The 21,491-nt window shown below is 46.5% G+C and overlaps 1 protein-coding gene across 3 annotated transcripts in view; it reads left to right on the plus strand.

Moving 5' to 3' along the window:
- LOC119963121 (transmembrane protein 144-like) overlaps window positions 1-21,491 on the plus strand; it is a 123,114-nt gene that overhangs the window by 16,447 nt on the left and 85,176 nt on the right. Inside the window, exon 2 of one of the 3 annotated variants that reach the window (XM_038791739.1) lies at window positions 2,442-2,577. The exons of the other annotated variants lie outside the window; for them this stretch is intronic. The gene's annotated coding sequence lies outside the window, so the exon portion shown is untranslated. The remainder of the gene's footprint in view (window positions 1-2,441; window positions 2,578-21,491) is intronic. 3 annotated transcript variants of the gene reach the window in all.

Below are 21,491 nucleotides of genomic sequence, written 5' to 3' on the forward strand. Positions count from 1 at the left end.
GACTCAACCTGATCAGCCACCTCCAACTCCTCATGGCAAGCATCAGGAATAGGATAATACAGGGCCAGTGGTCGGGGAGACTCAACCAAGCCCAGGCTTTGAAGATCAGATACTCCATGCTCCATCAAAGCCGATACACCCAGCCTCCAAATCAATACTACCAAAGCATGGCAACCAGTTTTCAAACTCAATTGGGAATTCGTCCTTCAGATCCTGCCAGGCACCGGGCTCAACAACACTTCTTCTCCGGTCCCTACATGCTAGTCCATGAGGATAGAAGACATGTCATGCAGCAGGATCTCAATGAATCAAAGTCTTTTATAGAGAAAGTGCTCCTTCGAATACAAGGATTCTCTCATGCATCTCCACTATTGCCCAAGGATACCTCACAGGTCCTCAGAGTGATCTCCAGTAACCTGCACCACAGAGCCGAGATCCTCATCCAAGAACAGCACTCTCAATAGCGGCCATCATCCAGAAACACACAGCACCGCCGAGGCAAAAGCCCGCTCACTAGCGACAACGCCACTGCATGCTGGGCCCCAACCCAGCCCACTCCGACTGCCACAGTCAAATGAGGAATCTCTATGATTTACAATAACAATCTTTATCAGTGTAACAGGTAGGCTTACATTAACACTGCAATGAAGTTACTGTGAAAATCCCCTAGTCGCCAAATTCCCGCGCCTGTTCTGGTACACTGAGAGAGAATTCAGAATGATCAATTCACCTATCAAGCACATCGTTCGGGACTTGTGGGAGGAAACCGGAGAACCCGGAGGAAATCCACACAGATACAGGGAGAATGTGCAGACTCCGCACAGACAGTGACCCAATCTGGGAATCGAACCTGGAACCCTAGAGCTGTGAAGTAACAGTGATAACCACTGTGCTACCGTGTCCTTTTCGCAAAACTCCAGTCAGGGCCCTCCAGAGAAATAGCGCAAGACATATAGCCCAAAAAAAGGCAAGTATGAAATGTGCACCAGGATAAATTGAAGGATTAAAACATGAGCAGAGCTAGAGCTCGTGAAAGCACAGGCGCTCCTGCGCTCACATCATGTGATCCCCATCTTAACCATTCTATGCCAGACCTTTATATCACACCTCCTCCCCACTCTCTAGGCAACATACTTACAATGCATTCCTGAACTCTCAACTCTCTATCCAACATATTTACATTACTTCTACCATTCCTTCTCCTCCAATTCTCTCTGCTAATGGGTTCAGGCAGTCTGGAGGCTTTACGTTTCTCTCAGATCTTGGGCGGGATCTCCATCTCGCCAGCTCCATTTTCAGGTCCATGGCGCCACACCGCCGGCAGTGAGATTCTTCGTCCCCGCAGCTGGCCAATGGGGTTTCCCATTGTGGGCCACCCCGCACCGTTGGTAAACCCGCAGGCGTATGTGAGCTGCCAGCGGGGTGAAGGATCCTGCTGATGGAGAATCCCGCAGATTGTCTTTACAGCAGTTGGAGGAGTTATAGATTCTGTTGAGGTGGGTAAATATTGATAAATAGGCGGTTGTTTTGGATGTGGTTGGTCTGGCATTTGGTTGTCTTCTTCAATATCTCTCCAATGTATAGTGGGAGGGCCACCTCGAGGGACAGGGTGAAGGCTCCTCTTGTTCCTCTTGACTGTAACTTCTGGAGCACTTGCCAGGTATGATGGTGGCTGGGTAGCATCTCCCCGGACAATAACGCCCTCTCTATCAAAGTCCTTAATGTCGACTTGGTCATCCTTGTGTAAACATGGCAAGTGTCTGGTGTGGTACCTTATGTTACAGATGGAAGCCTGCTCCTGCCTGTAGAACTATTCTCTATCCTGGATGTTTTGGAATATTTGGCTGCCATCCCTAGTATCAGCTTCTTTGGCAGGGCAGGGTCCGAGCTTTCTGTCCATCAGATGTTCAGATGGGGCTAAGCCACATTGCAGCGGCTGTAGGTCAACAGTGTTGTTGGGAAGTTGTCAGTCTTCCTCGGGAAGGCTTTTAATCTGCAGACGATGCTTTCTGTCTCACTGTTCGGCTGTAGGTGTCTAGGGCAGCTGTTGGAGTCCTGGAGCCGTAAGTGGTGGCAAAATGGGTGAGCTATTGGTTTGTACATTGTGGACCGTTATTGAGTCTGGGTTGCCATGATCCCTGAACCCTCTCACCAACGCCTCTGTGGGTGTCATGTACAATTTCACTTTAACCCATCAGAAGTAATCCACAACAATGAGGAAGGACCTGCCACTAAAGACGAGTAAATTGATTGCCAACTGCTCCCACTGCCTGGTTTGGAACTGTGTGGGGATAAGGACGGGATTGGGAACTCATTGATAGCTTTTGATTCCTGTGAGTCCACCATATGATACCTTTATGGCTGATGTATTGTCCTAAGATTCAAATTGAGGTCTTGGAGAATTTATGTTTCTCATTCAGTGTTAGCCTTTCTTCCTGCAGGTATTCTGTGGCTTGTGAGCCTTTTGTTGTGCCCTGGACCAAAATATCGTCCATATGGCAGATGACATCCCTTAGGTCTTGCAAAGTGGCCGAAACGTGAATTGAAAGACTTCCAGTGCGGAGGTGATACCAAACGGTAAGCGGTTGAAGCAGAATACTCTGAAGCGGGTGACGAATGTGGTCAGAAATCGTTTCATCTCGTGGAAGTTGCCAGAAGCTGCCGTTAGTGCAGAGCTTTGAAAGCACTGTGCTTGTAAAGAGTAAGGCTTTCATCCACTTCGGCCACCCATAAGGGCAGCACGGTAGCACAGTGGTTAGCACTATGGTTCCACAGGGCCAGGGTCCCAGGTTCGATTCCCGCTTGGGTCACTGTCTGTGCAGAGTCTGCACGTTCTCCCTGTGTCTGCGTGGGTTTCCTCCCACAGTCCAAAGATGTGCAGGTTAGGTGGATTGGCCATTCTAAATTGCCCCTTAGGTTAGATGGGGTTGCTGGGTTACGGGGATAATGTGGGCGTGGAGGTGTGGGATTAAGTAGGGTGCTCTTTCCAAGAGTCGGTGCAGACTCGATGGGCCGAATGGCCTCCTTCTGCACTGTAAATTATATTATTCTATGACATCAGGTGGACTTCTACCCCCATGGTATTATTGAGCTGTGCCAAGTTGACGCAGATATGGATGGATCCGTTAGGTTTTGGGACTGGGGACATCCCAGGCACCATTTAGTTGTCTGAATGATGGGAGAGATGACACTCATTTTTCTCATCCTGACCAGCTGCTGCTGCACTTGTTTCATGAGTGGTTGTGGCATTTTTTGTGGTGTGAACAGACTTCACATCCTCCTCAGTGTAATCTCAGTGTTGATGCACCACTGTCAATGTTCTCTGTCAATTATTCTTCTCTTCTGTCTACTATGTACGCACTGTGTACGTTCCCTTGGCTGCAGAAAAACACTTTTCACTGTACTTTGGTACATGTGACAGTAAATATCAATCAATCAGTCTTGTATGTTGATCTCAGTTCCCCGAATCGAGTAGAGTTCCCAGAACGTTTAATAAAATCAAGCCCTAGCCAGCTAGCCTCATCAATTTTATGTTGGACACTGAGTTCGATGGAGGAATTTTGGCTTAAAAGGAAGCTTTCTTGGTTGTAGCCAACAAACAGGGTCTCTTGTATTCTTTGTCTATGTACCCAAGTGTCACCTGCAGAGTGCACTTCACCAGGAGTTTGATGCCTGATAGCTGTGTGACATCCACCATTGGGTCAGCAGCCACGGATCCTTGCTTGAGAGGACCATAACACTGGCTCCTGTGTCCAATTTAAAGTTTAAAGGTGACCATTGACCAAGATATCTGTGTTATGGAATGAAAATGCAAGATCCTTGAGCTCACCCAAGATGTATGGGTGTGTTTCCTTTTGGTTTGGTACTCCGGTCTTGTGGATTTTCTTGCAATCATCTGTCTGGTAATTTTATCTTTGCAAAGCTTTCTGAAGTGCTCTATGCAATTACAATTAAAACACTGCACTGAAACTGCTAGGCATTGGTCACGTTTGTGGGGTCGCTTGGCTCCACAGAGATGGCATGGTCACCCACTCTCTAGTGGTCAGTTAGGGTATTGCTTCCTTTAGCCTGGAGTGTCCCTGCTCCACTGCTATTTTATTAGCTGGTCAGTGGGGTTTACTCTGTCCCATGGCTTGCTTTCACTCCTTAAGATGCATCTGTGCTGTAAATGGATTTTGGGTTGCCTGACAATCTGAATTTCATTTTCAAGAGTCAAATCTTCTTTAGTTTGAAACATGTCTGAGAATGCATCGTCCACTGCTCTAAAAACATTCTGTCCTTGATTAGCTCAGGTTGCAGGTCACAATAGTCACAGCCTTCAGTTGTTCTGCATGGCTCATTAATGAAGAACAGACAGGTTCTCTTGGCTCTTGGGCACGTTTGTTAAACTTTGCTCTTTCAAGGATCATGTTACAGCTCAGATTAATGTATGTGTCAAAGGATTCTAAAACTTTGTTTCATTTTGCTGAGGAGTCATTTATTACTTGTCCAGCTATTATATCGTTGGCCATTGCACCTACCAAATAAAGCAGTGCGTTAGCCTGTTAAGCTTCTGTCTTTTGGTCTAGACCTGAACGAATCATGTATCTAAGAAATCTCTTCAGTCAAAGTACCCAATTCTGTGACTGGTCTGATCTTCGGATTAGTCCAAAATGATCTGGTGTCAGTAATGCACTTCTGACATTTACAGTTTCTGTCCTTTAAATTGTCAGCAGCGACTCCTTGTCCAAACCTTCTAAGTCTTTCCCGCAATATCTGAGAATTCTCGAGTCTTGTAAGCATCAATTCTCAGTTTTTTCTGAGGTTTAAAATGTTGATTTCTGTTATTTAACATTTTTTAATTCAGAGTAAGCTCAGTTTCTTTGTGTCCAGATGCTGACTTGGAACTCGGGGCCATTCACAGCGCTTTATAAATGGTAATTCTGTCCGCTGCTGACTTAAAAACTTTTTTAAAAATTGCTCTGGCCAGGATCCTAAGTTTTATTTTAATTCCCGCAGTAGGTCTTTTGACTCTGCATTCTCTGGATATTGAAATTGGACTTCCTCGACATTCAACAGAGTTTTCCACTGCAGTGTGGAGTTTTATTTCTGCCATCTGTATCTGTTTCCAATCCTGCTTTGGGACTTTCCTCTGGCAATCTCCTTCTGCGCCTTCACTTCTGGTGCTTTTCTGCCAGGTCAGAATGCTGCTTTTTCAATCTGCCAGGGTTTAAATTTCTGCTCCAGCTTCTGTGAGGTTCTGGGTTGTTCCATTATGTATCACCATGTTGTGAGATGTTGGGTTGCTGTGAAGAGGTTCTTGTGCAGTTTAACAGTAAGTGTCAACTAACTACTAGTAACTATAGACATACATACACATACATATATCATAAGGTCTAAGTTAAAAGCTGTTTCCAGGCTTGCCACTATAAATGTCTCTGTCCAGCCCAAGACTACCCTATAGATTCAGGTCCTGTCTTCCTTTACATCATAAATTGGGCAGTACTGTACCCAGTCTTTCATTAACCCTTATGATGAATGCAGGAATTTATATTATATATATATATATATATAGTATTATGTGTCTGTTGCAGTAATGTTATTAAAATATTTTAATCTTTTAATGCTAAAAATCTTAATGCTAAAGCTCTTCTTAACTGCTAGGCAGGCTGTGATTTCACTCATGGGAGTGTCTGGGTCAGTTCTTAGTTTCATTTTCAGCCCTGCCCTTTGCCTGTTGCTTTTAGATTTATTTTGAGTTCTGCTCTGGATTCTGAGGAAAAGAGATCTGTTTCTCAGACTGACTTCTGAAAGCTTCTCTCCCAAAGACTTTGTAAATAAATCTGTAAACCAGTGAGTGTTAACTTTATTAAAAATGACCTGAGTGTGTGGATTTTGCTTCATTGAAAGTTTGGAAGTAGACAGGAAACTAAGCTTGACGGCTTTTATTTTTGAACTGTTTAACTGTTAATTGAAAAGCTGTTTCGCTCTTCAATGTTCATGGGAAAAAACTCTGTGTCAATAAAAAGTTTGTTTCAATATAAAAGATCGTTCGGTGTCAGTGGATCATTCCTGGATCAAAATATCCTATCCTCACAGTTTACAAATTGAAAAATTGTTGGGGTCTCATCCGGTTTCCTGATATAAATTGGGGTCTGGTCAGGGTACCATAATACCCTTCCTATGCCAGACCTTTTTGTTACAATTGTCACTGAAAAGTAAGACACTATTATAGATACTGGGCTGGATTCTCCGTTTTTGGGACTATGGCCATAAGACCATAAGACCATAAGACATAGGAGCGGAAGTAAGGCCATTCGGCCCATCGAGTCCACTCCACCATTCAATCATGGCCCCTCGCCAGCGTCAGAACTGTGGAATTTCACACCAGAAAAACTGGCGTGAAAGGGCCCCATATTCCAGGCCCTGCAGGGGGCTAGCAGGAACCCAGCGTAAAACCAGCAGCTTTTGCTGCAGATACGGCCCCCTGCACTTCTAGGCCAGAGGCTGCACATGCACATGGCAGCGGCCTCCAGCGGCCACGCCGTGCTGCATGGTGGACTCGTACCGCGGAGCTGGAACCTGAAAATGAACCCCCCGATCGGCTGTGTGCCCGACCCTGACCACCTGCACAAATATTGCCCAGCTACGTATAAGGCCCCCCCCTGCCCTCCGATTGGCCCGCCCCAGACCTGGGCAGCTGTGGACTGAGTCCATCATCACCACACTAGTTTCCCGACCATCTGGAGCATATTAGATCCACGCTGTCGGGACTTCAACCGGTTGGGGATGGAGAATGGTGGGACGGGACTCCAGCAATGGCCCCAGCTAGGTGCTGGGCAGCACGGTGTACTCACCAAGTACGCTGCTTTGCGACGCCCGCAGAATTGGGGAACCGGCGCCAGTCCCGATTTCGTGCAGGGAAATGGATTCTCCGTCCCCCGCGCGGCCGCGATTTCCGCGCCGGGGTGCAGAGAATTCAGCCCACTTCCTATAAAACTAGATATGTGGTGAGGACAATAATTACATGAATGTGAAGTGTTAATTTTCTATTATAACCTGCCCGGATCCTATTGGCTGCAGACAATTGGTTAACCCTTGGTTCTTGAGGAATATGAGCTCTGCCAATAAGGGGGCGGGGCAATCATTAACCTTTCAGCTGTATAAATAGAGCAGACAGTATGGTATTGGCTAGGGAGAGATAGCCAGCAGTGAACTACTGGTGCTCAGTGGCGTGCAGAGGTCTGGTGATGCCCGGGGCAAATCTAGATTGTATGCCCCAAAGACTCAAGTATAAGGCCTAATATACTGAGAAATATTATGAGAAAGGAAAACATTTTGAATATATAAACACAGATGAAACATGAAATAAACGCTTTATTCGATTTTAATATTAATCAATCAAATTTATTAAGTTCTTTTCCCCAAATTATATCTCCTGTCACAAAACACCTGAACTACTTCACTTTTTACATCAGCTGTGAGAAATTCTTTTTCAATGCTTATTAAAGCCAGGTTGGTCAGTCGCTCCTGTGACATAGAAGACCTCAGATATGTTTTTATTAATTTCAGTTTTGAAAATGACCTTTCACAGCTTGCGACTGAAAATGCGATTGTAAGCAGTAATCTGTATGAAACACACAGCGTCGGAAAGACATCCCTCCCATACTGCAGTAAAGACTCCAGAGCATCTTTAGGATCAGGGGGAACTCTATTCCCTCCAGCTCGAAGGAGCATCACAAAATCAATAATTTTGTCATATAACTGAATTGCAACCACATCATTGTCATAATAATTTGCAAAGCCTGAACATTCCTTTTTTAATTTCTCTCTTTCTTGTTCATCTTCAATCACTCCTGAATTCAAGTTCAGAAGAAAAGAAAATCGGTCACTGAGTCTTTGAAGACGGACACTGCGGTCTTCAATTTCAGTTTTTAATCTGTTCACAATCTCTACCATTACTCTATTCATTTCTTCTTGTGCCGTCAGTCCACTATCTCTTGCTGACTCTCCAGGCATTATTCTTCTTCTCCTTGTTCGTGCAATTGGTATTCCCCAATTTTGACAATATTCATTGGCTAAATCTATTGCATTGTGGATAATTTCGTCATTCTTCAAATTCAAGATATGAATAAGTCCTCTCAGATCACAAGAAGCTTCATGGAACCCCATTTTCGGATCCTGCAAACGTTTTGAGACTTTATCCACTGATGATAAAACTGAGTACCAAAAATTTAATAAAGCTATAAACGGGAACTGTTGAATAGAGTTCAGTAGCGATCCTGCATCAGATTTGGTTTCCCTTGAAAATTCTCCTTCCAGCAGGTGTTGAAGGCTTGCAATAACGTTGTCACACTCTTCGTGGATTACTTGCACAGCATCATGGCTGGAACTCCATCTTGTGTCACACTGTCTTTTCACAGTCCGAGTGACAAATGATTTTAACACTTCCCAACGAGAAGTAGATGAAGAAAAAAAAGTAAAGAGTTTTTCTAGAATGCCAAAAAATGTAACAACAACAGGTTGCACCTCACTTGCATGGACACAGGACAAATTGAGGCTGTGGTTCTCGCAGTTCACAAACACAGCTTTTGGGTTAACTTCAAGAATTTTTTGTTGAACACCTCCTCTCACTCCAGCCATAACTGCTGCGTTATCATATGCTTGACCACGACAGTCATTCATGGAAATTTTGTCTTCTTCCAATTTTTCCTGAATTTTATTTACCAGGCTGACTGCATCTTTCTTGTTGACTTGAAAAAATCCCAGAAATGTCTCCTTTATTTCTACTTTTCTGTTTTCATCAATATGAACGTAACGCAGAATTTCAGAAACCTGATCTTCATGGGCAATATCTGGAGTTGAATCCAGCATTATGCTAAAATATTTTGCGTCCTTAATTTCGGAAATTATATTTTTCTTGACAGTTTCACCAAGAAGATTGATTATTTCGTTTTGAATTCTGTTGGACAAGTAGGTGACACTTTTTGGTTTCTCTTTCCCTCTCTGCAAGTGTTTTGCTAAGATGTCATCATATTTGGCCAAAAGTCTGATTGTTGCTAGAAAGTTTCCTGTATTTTCACTGACTGTCTCCCCTGGCTCTGATAACCCAGATATTCCTTCTCCTCGATGTCCACGATAGGCCAGATTCTGTTTTGCCAGAAACGATATAACCTCGACAATCCGTTCAGTTATAGCTTTCCATCTTTTCTTTTCAGCAGACATTTGCTGTTGAAGTTTAGCATCTATCGTAGTTGAATGATGGAGCCGAACTACGAGGTTCAGGTATTCCCTCATGTGAGCTCTATGAGAAGGGCTTTCCTCATGGTCAGGTATTGTTGGATTTAATTTTCTCCAAGTGGAGAAACCGTCTTCCTTTCCAAAGTTTGGCACAGACGACAAATGCTCCTTTGAAAACAAAAAGCAAACAAAACAGTAGCATGCTTTCCGATATGGAGAGTATAACAACCATTTTCTCTCCACAATTTCTCCGTTTGTGGAATCTTTATCAAACCACTGTTTGGAAAATGATCTCCCATCCTTCTCAGCAAATGGACCACTTTTATTCTGATATCTTTCAGGGCCATGTTGTAATATTGTCATCTTCAAATGATCTGGAATCGGTTTCTTCAAACAGCCAAAATCGCTTCTTTGCAAAAATATGCAAAAATCTTCTTTATTTTCTTCACATGGTTCATCATCCTGACAACGAGACTGAGGAGAGAGAGTATTATGTTCTGACCGAGCTGAGTCCGTATCAGAAAAATCCTTCTCTGCACCCACATCATCTTTTACTTCTCCAGGTTCTCCTACTTCTTCTTTACTTCTTTTTATCCATGCATCTAATGCCCCTCTTTGATGGGACTCTTCTTCGACTCTGGCCCTCTTTTTTTTCCTGTTCTGTGCTCCACTCGGTTGTACACGAAATACTCGTAACATTTCATTTTCTATCTCAAAAACCGTAAGACGCATGAGAACATGGGAAGAAAATGGTAAACAATCGGTCAGTTGCAGACGGATAAACCATATTTCATTTCTTTGTTCCTTCGTATCAAATTATTTCACACTGATTCTCCACTGATAATTTTGTGCAATTTATATCATAGACTTGCAAATTAGTGGTATCTGTATTCGAATATTAGCATGTTAAGGAATAAATGTCTCCTATTCCGAGATTAAATGCCATAGCAGTCCTCTGATCATCCAGGCTTCACTCTTACTACATCCCACGTAAATATTTCATTAAATATCGCCAAACAACCTATAAAAACCGTAGTTGCACCTGTTCTAGAGCTATTCACTGACCTGAGTAGGTAAAAGAACTAATCTAGATGTACAAAAAGCTGAAGAAAAGACGAGTTATGACTCGAGGAAACGCAGGAACGAACAGCCACGTCTGCTTGTTGCTTTTGATGGTTGCACCACGTACATCATCCGCATGCGTGTGGGAGGATGGGGAGAAGCACCATTTTCTCTAGACAGAAAGGGTACACCATGTTAAAGGAATAAAGGGCTAACAACTGCCTCTGCAGTGTGGTGAGCCTCCAAAAATTGATTTATCACCGCTGAAATTTTAAAATTACTCTCTTATTTCCTTCTCTGGGGCAGCACGGTGGCCTAGTGGTTAGCACAACCGCCTCACGGAACTGAGGTCCCAGGTTCGATCCCGGCTCTGGGTCAATGTCCATGTGGAGTTTGCACATTCTCCCCGTGTCTGCGTTGGTTTCGCCCCCACAACCCAAAAAATGTGCAGAGTAGGTGGATTGGCCACGCTAAATTGCCCCTTAATTGAAAAAAATAATTGGGTAATCTAAATTAAAAAAAAAATTTTTTTTTTTTAAAAATAATTTTTTTTCCTTCTCTGATTGGATGCCCCCATCCAATGGATGCCCGGGGCCAATGCACCGTCGCCCCCCCCCCCCCCCCCCCCCCCCCTCTGCACGCCACTGCTGGTGCTGTGTAAATATTGTTGAAAATAAAAGTTACTTTCTGTTTAACTATACAAACTCATGCTGGACTCTTCATGGCCCTCATAGTTTTTTTTTACAGCAATTTAAGAAAATACATCACTAGTGACATTTTGAAGCATCTGTAAATTTGGCGTGCGGAGGAAAAGAAAGATGCTAGTGGGACAGCAAATGGCCGTGCGCCAATTGTTAATGATGAAAGGGTGGTGTTGAGGAAACGAGAGGGAGAGATGTTTACTATATTGACCTTCAACCAACTCCCTGCAAAAGGCACCACAGCTTACAAGGCACTACACAATTTAAAGTAGCAGGATATTAAATGATGTCTTCTATTAGTTAGAATCGCCCCTGCCCATTTAGGATTTTTAACGTTTTACGTACTGATTGCTAAAATAGGAACTGATGACATTACAGTGATGGACAAAAAAAATTGGGCAGCACGGTAGTGGATAACACTGTGGCTTCACAGCGCCAGGGTCCCAGATTCGATTCCCCGCTGGGTCACTGTGCCGAGTTTGCATGTTCTCCCCGTGTCTGCGTGGGTTTCCTCCGGGTGCTCCGGTTTCCTCCCACAGTCCAAAGACGTGCAGGTGAGGTGGTTTGGTCATGCTAAATTGCCCTGAGTGTCCAAAATGTTTAGGAGGGGTTATTGGGTTACGGGGATAGGGTGGAAGTGAGGGCTTAAGTGGGTTGGTGCAGACTAGATGGGCCGAATGGCCTCCTTCTGCACTGTATGTTCTATGTTCTATGTATGAAACTGAGTATCCTGGAGCTGAGCGAACAGGGCAAGCAACTATGTAACACTTTGATCAAACAGATCAAAGGATTAAGGAACAGAACGTACATGAAAATCTAAGTTAGAATGAATGAATTCAATGTCAAATCAGGTACAGAGAGGGAACTGCTGGATTTGAGGAGGACTTGTTCCAGTACAGCTACAACACTGGCATCCACCCGGCTATGTGGAACATTTCCCAGGTGTGTCCTGTACACAAGAAACAGGACAAATCCAACCCAGCCAATTACCGCCCTATCAGTCTATTCTCCGTCATCAGCAAAGTGATGGAAGGAGTCATCAACACTGCTATCAAGCAGCAATTACTCAGCATTAACCTGCTCACGGACGCTCAGTTTGGGTTCCACCAGGGTCACTCGCTCCTGACCTCATTACAGCCTTGGTTCAAACATGGACAAAAGCGCTGAATGCCAGAGGCGAGGGGAGAGTGACTGCCATTGACATCAAGGCAGCATTTGATGGAATATGGTATCAAGGAGCCCTAGCTAAACTGGAGTCAAAGGGAGTCAGAGGGAAAGCCCCCACTGGTTGGAGTCATACCTGGCACAAAGGAAGATGGTTGTGATGGCTAGAGGTCAATCATCTCAGCTCCAGGACATCACTGCAGGTCAGAAGTGGGAATGTTTGCGGATGACTGCACGATGTTCAGCACCATTCGTGACTCCTCAAATAATGAAGCAGTCCATGTCCAAAAGCAGCAAGCCCTGGACAATATCCAGGCTTAGGCTGACGAGTGGCAAGTTACATTCGCACTACACAAGTGTCAGGCAATGACCATCCTACAAGAGAGGATCTAAACAGCGCCCCTTGACATTCAATAGCATTACCATCACTGAATCCCCCACAATCAACATCCTGGGGGTTACCATTGATCAGAAACTGAAATGGACTAGCCACAGTAATACTCTGGTTACCAGGGAAGGTCAAAGGCTAGGAATCGTATGGCGAGTAACTGATCATCACCACCGCACCCCCCCCCCCCCCCCTCAAAAATCCTGTCCACCAAAATATGGCCTTGGGAGCAGGTGGGAAGTTAAAAGTGGGAAAATTGACAGCTCATGGGAGGCTATCTCTGACCTATCGATGTCCACACTTCACCCATGCATGTCAGCCTAAGTGCAGCAACCCCTTTGGGAAAAGCAGATTGTAATTTATCATATGTCAATCGTTAAATTAGAGTGGTATTGATGTGTTTTTAACTATAACTTTGTGACGATGGGTTTCCTGGGCTTTTTGGGGCAAAGACATAGCAGAAAAAAGTGACAGGAAGTCGCCAGTACTCACAGCTACTTTCTTACTTGCTGCCTGTGGAAAAGGGTTTGTTCCCAGTACTGAGAAGTTACTTTGCACACTTTGGATGTGTTATCCACAGTTTGGACATCTGGGGAACTGATCAGCATGGGGGCCACTTATACTGCCTTAGATTGGCCATCATGTGAGGATCAACAGCAGCAGCATCTGCAGACTGTTGATGACAGGCCTGTAGCCCCAGAGGAGAGGTCCAGCTCACAAGGTGTACAGGCAGAGACGAAGATTCCCCAACATGCCTCAGCACCAGTACCCCAGGATGTCGTGTCACATGGCATTTGCTGCCAACTGGAGCTGACGGCCACACTTACCAGCGGCCGTCCAAATCAGGGTCACCCTCAGCTTTTTTTTGCCCATGGACCCTTTGAGGGCTCCTCTGGAGGCATTTGCCGGATTTCACAGCTGGTGTCCACAAATGTATAAGACGGCTTCTTTGCCAGGCCTGACAATGATATACTCTTTCCTGTGATTATTCCAGTCAGAATGAGCAGGTACCTGTGTTTGCAGATCTGGCTGGCTTCCCATGGGTACAAGTTGTTATTGAGAAGGTACATTGCAATTAAAAGAGCCACAGATCACTGACCACAAGGGTTTTCATTCCATCAATGTGAAGCTGCTGTCCAACCACAAAGAGAGCTTTATGCAGGTCTGCACAAGATTCCCAGGCAGCCTGTTGTCTGTAAATTATCAGACACTTCGACTGGTAGTTTATTATTGAAACGTTTACCCAGGTGCCCTTACTTATGAGATGAACAAATGGCAGAAACTGGTTCGCAGTTCAATCCAAATTGAATTTAATAAATGTTAACAAACAGTTACTATCCCCAAATGATCTTAACCTTATTTGCCCAAGATTCTAATACTACGCATGCCGATGAACTGGATTGACTCACGGGTCCAATTCTCTGAGCCTCTCCCCTCTCAGGGCCCGCATCTTTGAAGGTGATTCTTGTACGCCCTCTTCCGCCCGTCTCTGGGTTGCTGGCGGGTCTTGTCTGTAGTCTCTTTGCGGGTCGTGCCGAGTCTTCACTGTGGATGGTCTTCGGCTGTCCCTTCTTACCTTCCTCTCTTTGCGCCATTCTAGAAGATTCTCTGACCTTCAGCCAATGAGGTCACTGGGTGGGGGTTGCAACACCCAATAGAGTTGTTGATTCCAAATCTGCAGGACATCAAGAACCCCTCCAGGGGAGCATCTTCAGGTGCATCGTCCGCACGTAACCCTATTCCATATCAGATAATGTTGGGAAAGTGAGGTGGCAGAGAGTTTGCTGAAAAAGCAAGCAAACAAATCTGAATACAATAAACAGTAACATACCAATTTATAGAAGGTTCTGACAGATATAGCCACCAATAGAATCCTAACAGAATTGTCTTGGACCTTGTCCACAGATTTTGACGTCCATCAATTCCTCTGCATGGCTTTTTTCATCGGGTTAACTCAGTTTGGGTTGTTCTGATTGATACAGAAAGTAACTGCAACATCATTCTTTATTAATGCGCCCCAGGGGGAGTTAGGGGTTGTGAGCATGGGGGCGGCTCTGTTTACATGGGATATTTTATTACAAGTGAATGATTTGCCATATGTTTTCTTTGAATCGTAACTTGAATTATTGGCTGACTTCACAGCAACTGGGATGCTCTTTAAATCCGTCTTTTCATCCTTTTGCACAAGAAAAGATGGTTGTCACGGTGGTGAGCACTGCTGCCTCACAGCACCAACGACCCGGCTTTACTTCCAGCCTCGGGTGACTGTCTGTGTGGAGTTTGCACTTTCTCCCCGTGTCTGCATGGATTTCTTCCGGGTGCTCCAGTTTCCTCCCACAGTCCAAAGATATGTAGGTTATGTGGATTGTGAGCGCGGTGGCGGCTCTGTTCATGTGGCCTATTTTATTACAAGTGAATTATTTGTCATATGTTTTCTTTGAATCCCAACATGAATTATTGGCCACACTAAAATTGTCCCTTAGTGTCCAAAGATGTACAGGTTTGGCAGGATTATGAGGATAGGATGAGGGAGTGGGCCTAGCTAGGGTGCTCTTTAAGAGGGTCGGTGCAGACCCAAAAGACCAAATGACCTCCATCTGCACTGTAGGAATTCTATAGTCTATGTCTCTATTAGAAATGTTGGAATATAGTTTCAACAAAGTAATGGAGAACAAAGACGTAGACTGTCTCGGGTACGTCTACACATGAATCAGATAAGAAAAGCTGACACTCCTAAGTAAACAGAATTCTGTGGTGATGATCTTTCTGCCCATTGCTCACAGCATTCCAGTTGCTATGGGATCAAACAATTATTCATGTTCGGATTCAAAGAAAACTTATGACCAATTATTCACTTGTAGCAAAAGCCCCCATTTTGTGCCTGTCAGGAATGCAAGGTTAATGGGTACAGAAGACCTAGGATAAAGAAGGTTGGATATGACAACCCCCCCCCCCCCCCCCCCCCCCCACTTATTTTCTGAAAGGAGAGTGGATGACCAATGGAGAAGTGCAGTAGTTATGTGGATTAAAGAACTGCCTTGGGAAAGAGAAAACAAGGTATGGCACTGGCTCTTTCTCAACCTTAAAACAGTAAAATCCGAAGCAAAGTGTTTTCTGAGCCGGAATTGAAAGACTTAGACTCAGAAGAAGGTCTGGAGACTCTATTACGTTATATGGATAAGGGGCTGGATTCTCCCCTACCCGGCGTGACGGAGGGTGCCGGCGTAGGGGAGTGGCGCCAACCACTCAGGGGTCGCGCCTCCCCAAAGGTGGGGAATTCTCCCCACCTTTGGGGGCCAGCCCCGCGCCGGAGCAGTTTGCACCAGAAGACTGGCGCAAACACCCGGCGCAGTCGGAAGCGGGGCTGGCCGAAAGGCTTTCGGCGGTCGGCGCATGCGCCGGCAGTGACGTCAGCGGCAGCTGGCCGCTGACGTCACTGCCGGCGCATGCGCGATGCGGGGTTCTCCTCCGCGTCCGCCATGGTGGAGGCCGTGGCGGCGCGGAAGGAGAAAGAGTGCCCCCACGGCACTGCCCCGCGGAGTGAGCGGGGGGCCCCGATCGCGGGCCAGGCCTCCGTGGGGGCACCCCCCCGGGTCCGATCGCCCCCCGCCCCCCCAGGACCCGCTCGCGCCGCTGAGCCCGCCGTTCCAGAGGTGGTTTAAACCTCGGCGGCGGGAGAAGGCCTCCCAGTGGCGGGACTTCGGCCCATCCGGGCCGGAGATTTGAGGTAAGTTTAAAAAAAATGAAATCCCGCCGGCGCCAGCTGTTTTCACAGGCTGCCGGCGGGATTTGCACAACGCCGGTTTATGACCGGCGGGAGAATTCAAAAACCTGCGGGAGCGGAAATAACGCCGCTTCCCGCCAATTCTCCGACCCTGCGTGGGGTCGGAGAATTTCGCCCAAGGTTTCTAAAATGGATGACTTGTTAAGTGCTTATGAAGCATGGTCGGATTTTGATAGGTTCCGGAAAATAGAGGATTTCTCCATTGAAGACTATATAATAGAATTTTGGCAGACGATATAAAAGGCTGTAGAAACACAACCTGGAATTTCCACAACCTGTGTTGGCCTTTAAATTACTTGACTGTGCTAGAGTGAGCAACATGGATAGGCTCCTGGTTTTGACAGGAGTTCAATTTGTGGATAAAGATACCTTATTCGATCAGATGACAGAAGCTTTAAAAAAGTTTCTGGGGAAACATTCGATTCCGATGGCTCTGATGACCCAAATAGGTCAGCCTGCAATAAATCAGAAAATGGAAGATACACTACTAACAGGATGGCGAAATCGCACGGCTACAAACAGGTTCCAAGACTATAGGGTGGGATTCTCCGACCCCCTGCCGGGTCAGTGAATCGCCGGGGGCGGTGTGAATTGCGCCCCTGGCGGCTGCCAAAATTCTCCGGCGCCAGGGATTTGGCAGGGGCGGGAATTGCGCCGCACCGGTCGTCAGCCGCTAGCAGCGGCACCCCGCCCCCCCCCCCCGGCGATTCACTGGCCCACGATTGCTCTTTCTCCCCGTGTCTGCATGGATTTCTTCTGGGTGCTTCAGTTTCTTCCCACAGTCCATAGATATGTAGGTTATGTGGATTGTGAGCGCGGTGGCGGCTCTGTTCATGTGGCCTATTTTATTACAAGTGAATTATTTGTCATATGCTTTCTTTGAATCCCAACATGAATTATTGGCCACACTAAAATTGTCCCTTAGTGTCCAAAGATGTGCAGGTTTGGCAGGATTATGAGGATAGGATGAGGGAGTGGGCCTAGCTAGGGTGCTCTTTCAGAGGGTTGGTGCAGACACAAAAGACCAAATGGCCTCCATCTGCACTGTCGGAATTCTATAGGTCTATGTCTCTATTAGAAATGTTGGAATATAGTTTCAACAAAGTAATGGAGAACAAAGATGTAAACTGTCTCGGGTACGGCTACACATGAATCAGAAAAGAAAAGCTGACACTCCTAAGTAAACAGAATTCTGTGGTGATGATTTTTCTGCCCATTGCTCACAGCATTCCAGTTGCTATGGGATCAAACAATTATTCATGTTCGGATTCAAAGAAAACTTATGACCAATTATTCACTTGTAGCAAAAGCCCCCATTTTGTGCCTGTCAGGAATGCAAGGTTAATGGGTGCAGAGGAGGGTGTTGAATCATCTCCCGGGCGAAATGCAATTTCACACTGAGTGGCTAATTAAGGCCTGCCCAGCACAGAGTCTGTCCCCCAATTGGCCTGACGGTGCAGGCAGGAGTGGGAACAAGTCGACTGCTGGATCCAATGGGGACTTGACAGGGATTTTAAAAAGCATCCAGGCAACTCCTTGAACACTGTCAGGGATGGTGGAGAGGCTAAGGGAGCTGGCAGCAACAATATAAGAAGGATTCTATTCAGTGGCAGTAGCATCAGCTACAGGTGGGCATGGAAGGTAGGAGAGCAAACCCAGTGGGCATTCTGTCCTCTGTTCCTGTGAAGAGGTCAGTGATAGGCATGAAGCCCTGATGCCTATGGATGGTAAGAGGAGGCCACCACATGTAACAGAGGAGGCATGCACAGAGATGGCTGACTCGGTCAGGGGCAACACTGTGAAATGAAATGAAATGAAAATCGCTTATTGTCACGAGTAGGCTTCAATGAAGTTACTGTGAAAAGCCCCTAGTCGCCACATTCCGGCACCTGTCCGGGGAGGCTGGTACGGGAATCAAACCGTGCTGCTGGCCTGCTTGGTCTGCTTTAAAAGCCAGCGATTTAGCCCAGTGAGCTAAACCAGCCCCTGTGGTGCGCCACAATTGGATACAGTGCTGAAAAAGGTTTAATGATTTCCAAGGGCAAGGGTGAGTACAGAATTGACATGGAACTGTGTGGAGATGTGTAGTCAGGTGTTAAGTAATGGGTTAAGAGACATTCCAATTAGCTGTCTCATTTATGTTAAGTATCCAATAATTGACACTGATAGGTAAAGAGGCTTCAGGTGGCCTTTGTGTCAGGTGATGCGAAAATATACTTTTGTGCAGAGGCTGGTAAAGTGGAAAAAAGGTGTTTATAAAAAGAGCTGAACCTTTGACTCTTTACACAACAGCAGCTAAACACCTAACAAATGGCAGCAGAACATGGTTGCTGTGCAAATGTGAAGAGTTGAAAGATACAACTTTTCCCGACAAAATCAAGGAGTGAGTGAGAAGAAAAAAAAAAGAAGTTATATGGCCGAACCTAGGATAAAGAAGGTCGGATATGACAACCCGCCCCCCCCCCCCCCCCCCCCAACTTATTTTCTGAAAGGAGAGTGGATGACCAATGGAGAAGTGCAGTAGTTATGTGGACTAAAGAACTGCCTTGGGAAAGAGAAAACAAGGTATGGCCCTGGCTCTTTCTCAACCCTATGACAGTAAAATCCGAAGCAAAGTGTTTTCTGAGCCGGAATTGAAAGACTTAGACTCAGAAGAAGGTCTGGAGACTCTATTACAGGGGTGGGCAAACTACGGCCCGCCAAAGGTATTTCTGCGGCCCACCAAGTCATTAAAAAAAAAAAAAAAATTTTTTTTTTTAAGGTTACTGGGGGGGGGGGGGGGCTGTTGGGTTACTTACTGGTATAGGGTGGATACGTTGACTTGAGTAGGGTGATCATTGCTCGGCACAACGTCGAGGGCCGAAGGGCCTGTTCTATGCTGTACTGTTCTATGTTCTATATGAGGCGCCCAGAATCATAACCGGGTGAAGTAATTATTTTACTTAATATACTATGCGGCCCTTTGTGAATTGTGAATTTCTGAATGTGGCCCTTACACGGAAAAGTTTGCCCACCCCTGCTCTATTACGTTATATGGATAAGGTTTCTAAAATGGATGGCTTGTTAAGTGCTTATGAAGCATGGTTGGATTTTAATAGGTTCCGGAAAATAGAGGATTTCTCCATTGAAGACTCTATAATGGAATTTGGCAGACTATATAAAAGGCTGTAGAAACACAACCTGGAATTTCCAGTCTGTGTTGGCCTTTAAATTACTTGACTGTGCTAGAGTGAGCAACATGGATCGGCTCCTGGTTTTGGCAGGAGTTCAGTTTGCGGATAAAGATACCTTATTCGATGAGATGACAGAGAAGCTTTTAAAAAAAGTTTCTGGGGAAGCATTCGATTCCGATGGCTCTGATGACCCAAATAGGTCAGCCTGCAATAAAACAGAAAATGGAAGATACAGGATGGCGAAATCGCACGGCTACAAACAGGTTCCAAGACTATAGGGTGGGATTCTCCGACCCCCTGCTGAGTCAGTGAATCGCCGGGGGCGGTGTGAATCACGCCCCTGCCGGCTGCCAAAATTCTCCGGCACCAGGGATTTGGCAGGGGCGGGAATTGCGCCGCACCGGTCGGCGGCCGCTAGTGGCGGCAACCCCCCCCCCCCCACCCCCCCCCCCCCCCCCCCCCCCCCCCCCACCCCCAGCGATTCACTGGCCCACGATGGGCTGAGTGGCCGCCCGTTTTCGGCCGGTCCCGGCGGCGTAAATTACAACAGGTACTTACCAGTGGGACCTGGCTGCGCGGGCGGCCTCCGGGGTCCTCTGGGTGGGGCGGGGGGGGCATCTGGCCCCAGGAGGTGCCCCCACAGTGGCCTGGCCCGCGATCGGGGCCCACCAGTCTGCGGGAAGGCCTGTGCCGTAGGGGCACTCTATTCCTCCGCGTCGGCTGCTGTGGACACCCGCGATGGACGATGCGGAGATGAACCCCCTCCTGCGCATGCGCTGGGATGATACCAGCACACGCTGGCACTCCCACGTATGCACCAACACGCTCCAATCAGCGGAGGCCCTTCGGCGCTAGTTGGCTTGGCGCCAAGCCCCTTCCGCGCCGGCCGGCGCGGCAAACTACTCCGCCGCCGGCCTAGCCCCTAAAGGTGTAGAGGATTCCACACCTTTGGGGCAGCCCGATGTCAGAGTGGTTCATGCCACTCCTTCGCACCAGAGTTTCCTGCCCCGCAGAATCCTGCCCATAGAAGGAGATCAGGACCCGGAAATTATGAAGACAGAAACCGAGTTAGAACCTACAATAGGAAGATAAACCCCAGAAATGCCCGGAGTATGATAAATCGATGTTTTCGTTGTGACTCACAATACCATTATGCTTTCAACTGTCCAACACGTTATAATAGAGTGTTTGAAGCGACACATGACATGGAAGAGTCAGAAGGAGAGAAAGATAGTGACCAGAAAGAAGGCATTGTCCTATTAACAAGCAGTTTTACGCCGGTAATGAGCTTGTTGGTTGCAGAATCCTTCAATTGTGCTGTATTGGACAGTGGCTGCACATCTACTGTGTGTGGGATTGACTGGTTGAAATGTTACCTGGACTCATTGAATTCTGAAAATCGCAACAAGGTTAAGGAATTTGAAAGTTCCACAAGTTTCAGGTTTGGGGATGATGACTCTGAAGTCACTGAAAAGAGTGGTGATCCCTTGCAATATTGCCGGAATGAATCAGCTCATTAACATGGATGTTGTATCAAGTGAGATACCTTAGTCTACTGGCTGTTCAGGAAGGAATGTCAAGACCCTTCTGAAGAGGGTGTGAGTAATGAGGTTCATGCAGCTGTGCGCAGCAGATTGTGACACACCTCACAGATCCTCCACTGACCCCTGGGAAGAACCAGTGGCAGAGAGGCTGAAGGCCTGTGACCTTCAGAGGCACAGGCACAGGGTGTCCACCCATGAGGTTGGAGGTGATCTCCAGCCCAATCATCTGGAATATGGTGGTGCCAATGTCACGAAAGAGGTGGAGTCTCCTTTGGCACTGGAGCTTGGACATATTGAGGGAGTGGGAGCATTGCCTGTGCGCTCTGGCTGCAGGGTAGTGGTGTTTACTACAGACCATTCTGCCTTGCATTCCCAGCCTGTGCCTGTGCCTGCCCATCCACAGGGTATCTCCCTGGGATGCAGCTTGCAGTTACTGTCATAATATACACCAGTATA

Source organism: Scyliorhinus canicula, chromosome 3 (assembly GCF_902713615.1).
Source record: "Scyliorhinus canicula chromosome 3, sScyCan1.1, whole genome shotgun sequence".
Taxonomy (NCBI): Eukaryota; Metazoa; Chordata; class Chondrichthyes; order Carcharhiniformes; family Scyliorhinidae; genus Scyliorhinus; species Scyliorhinus canicula.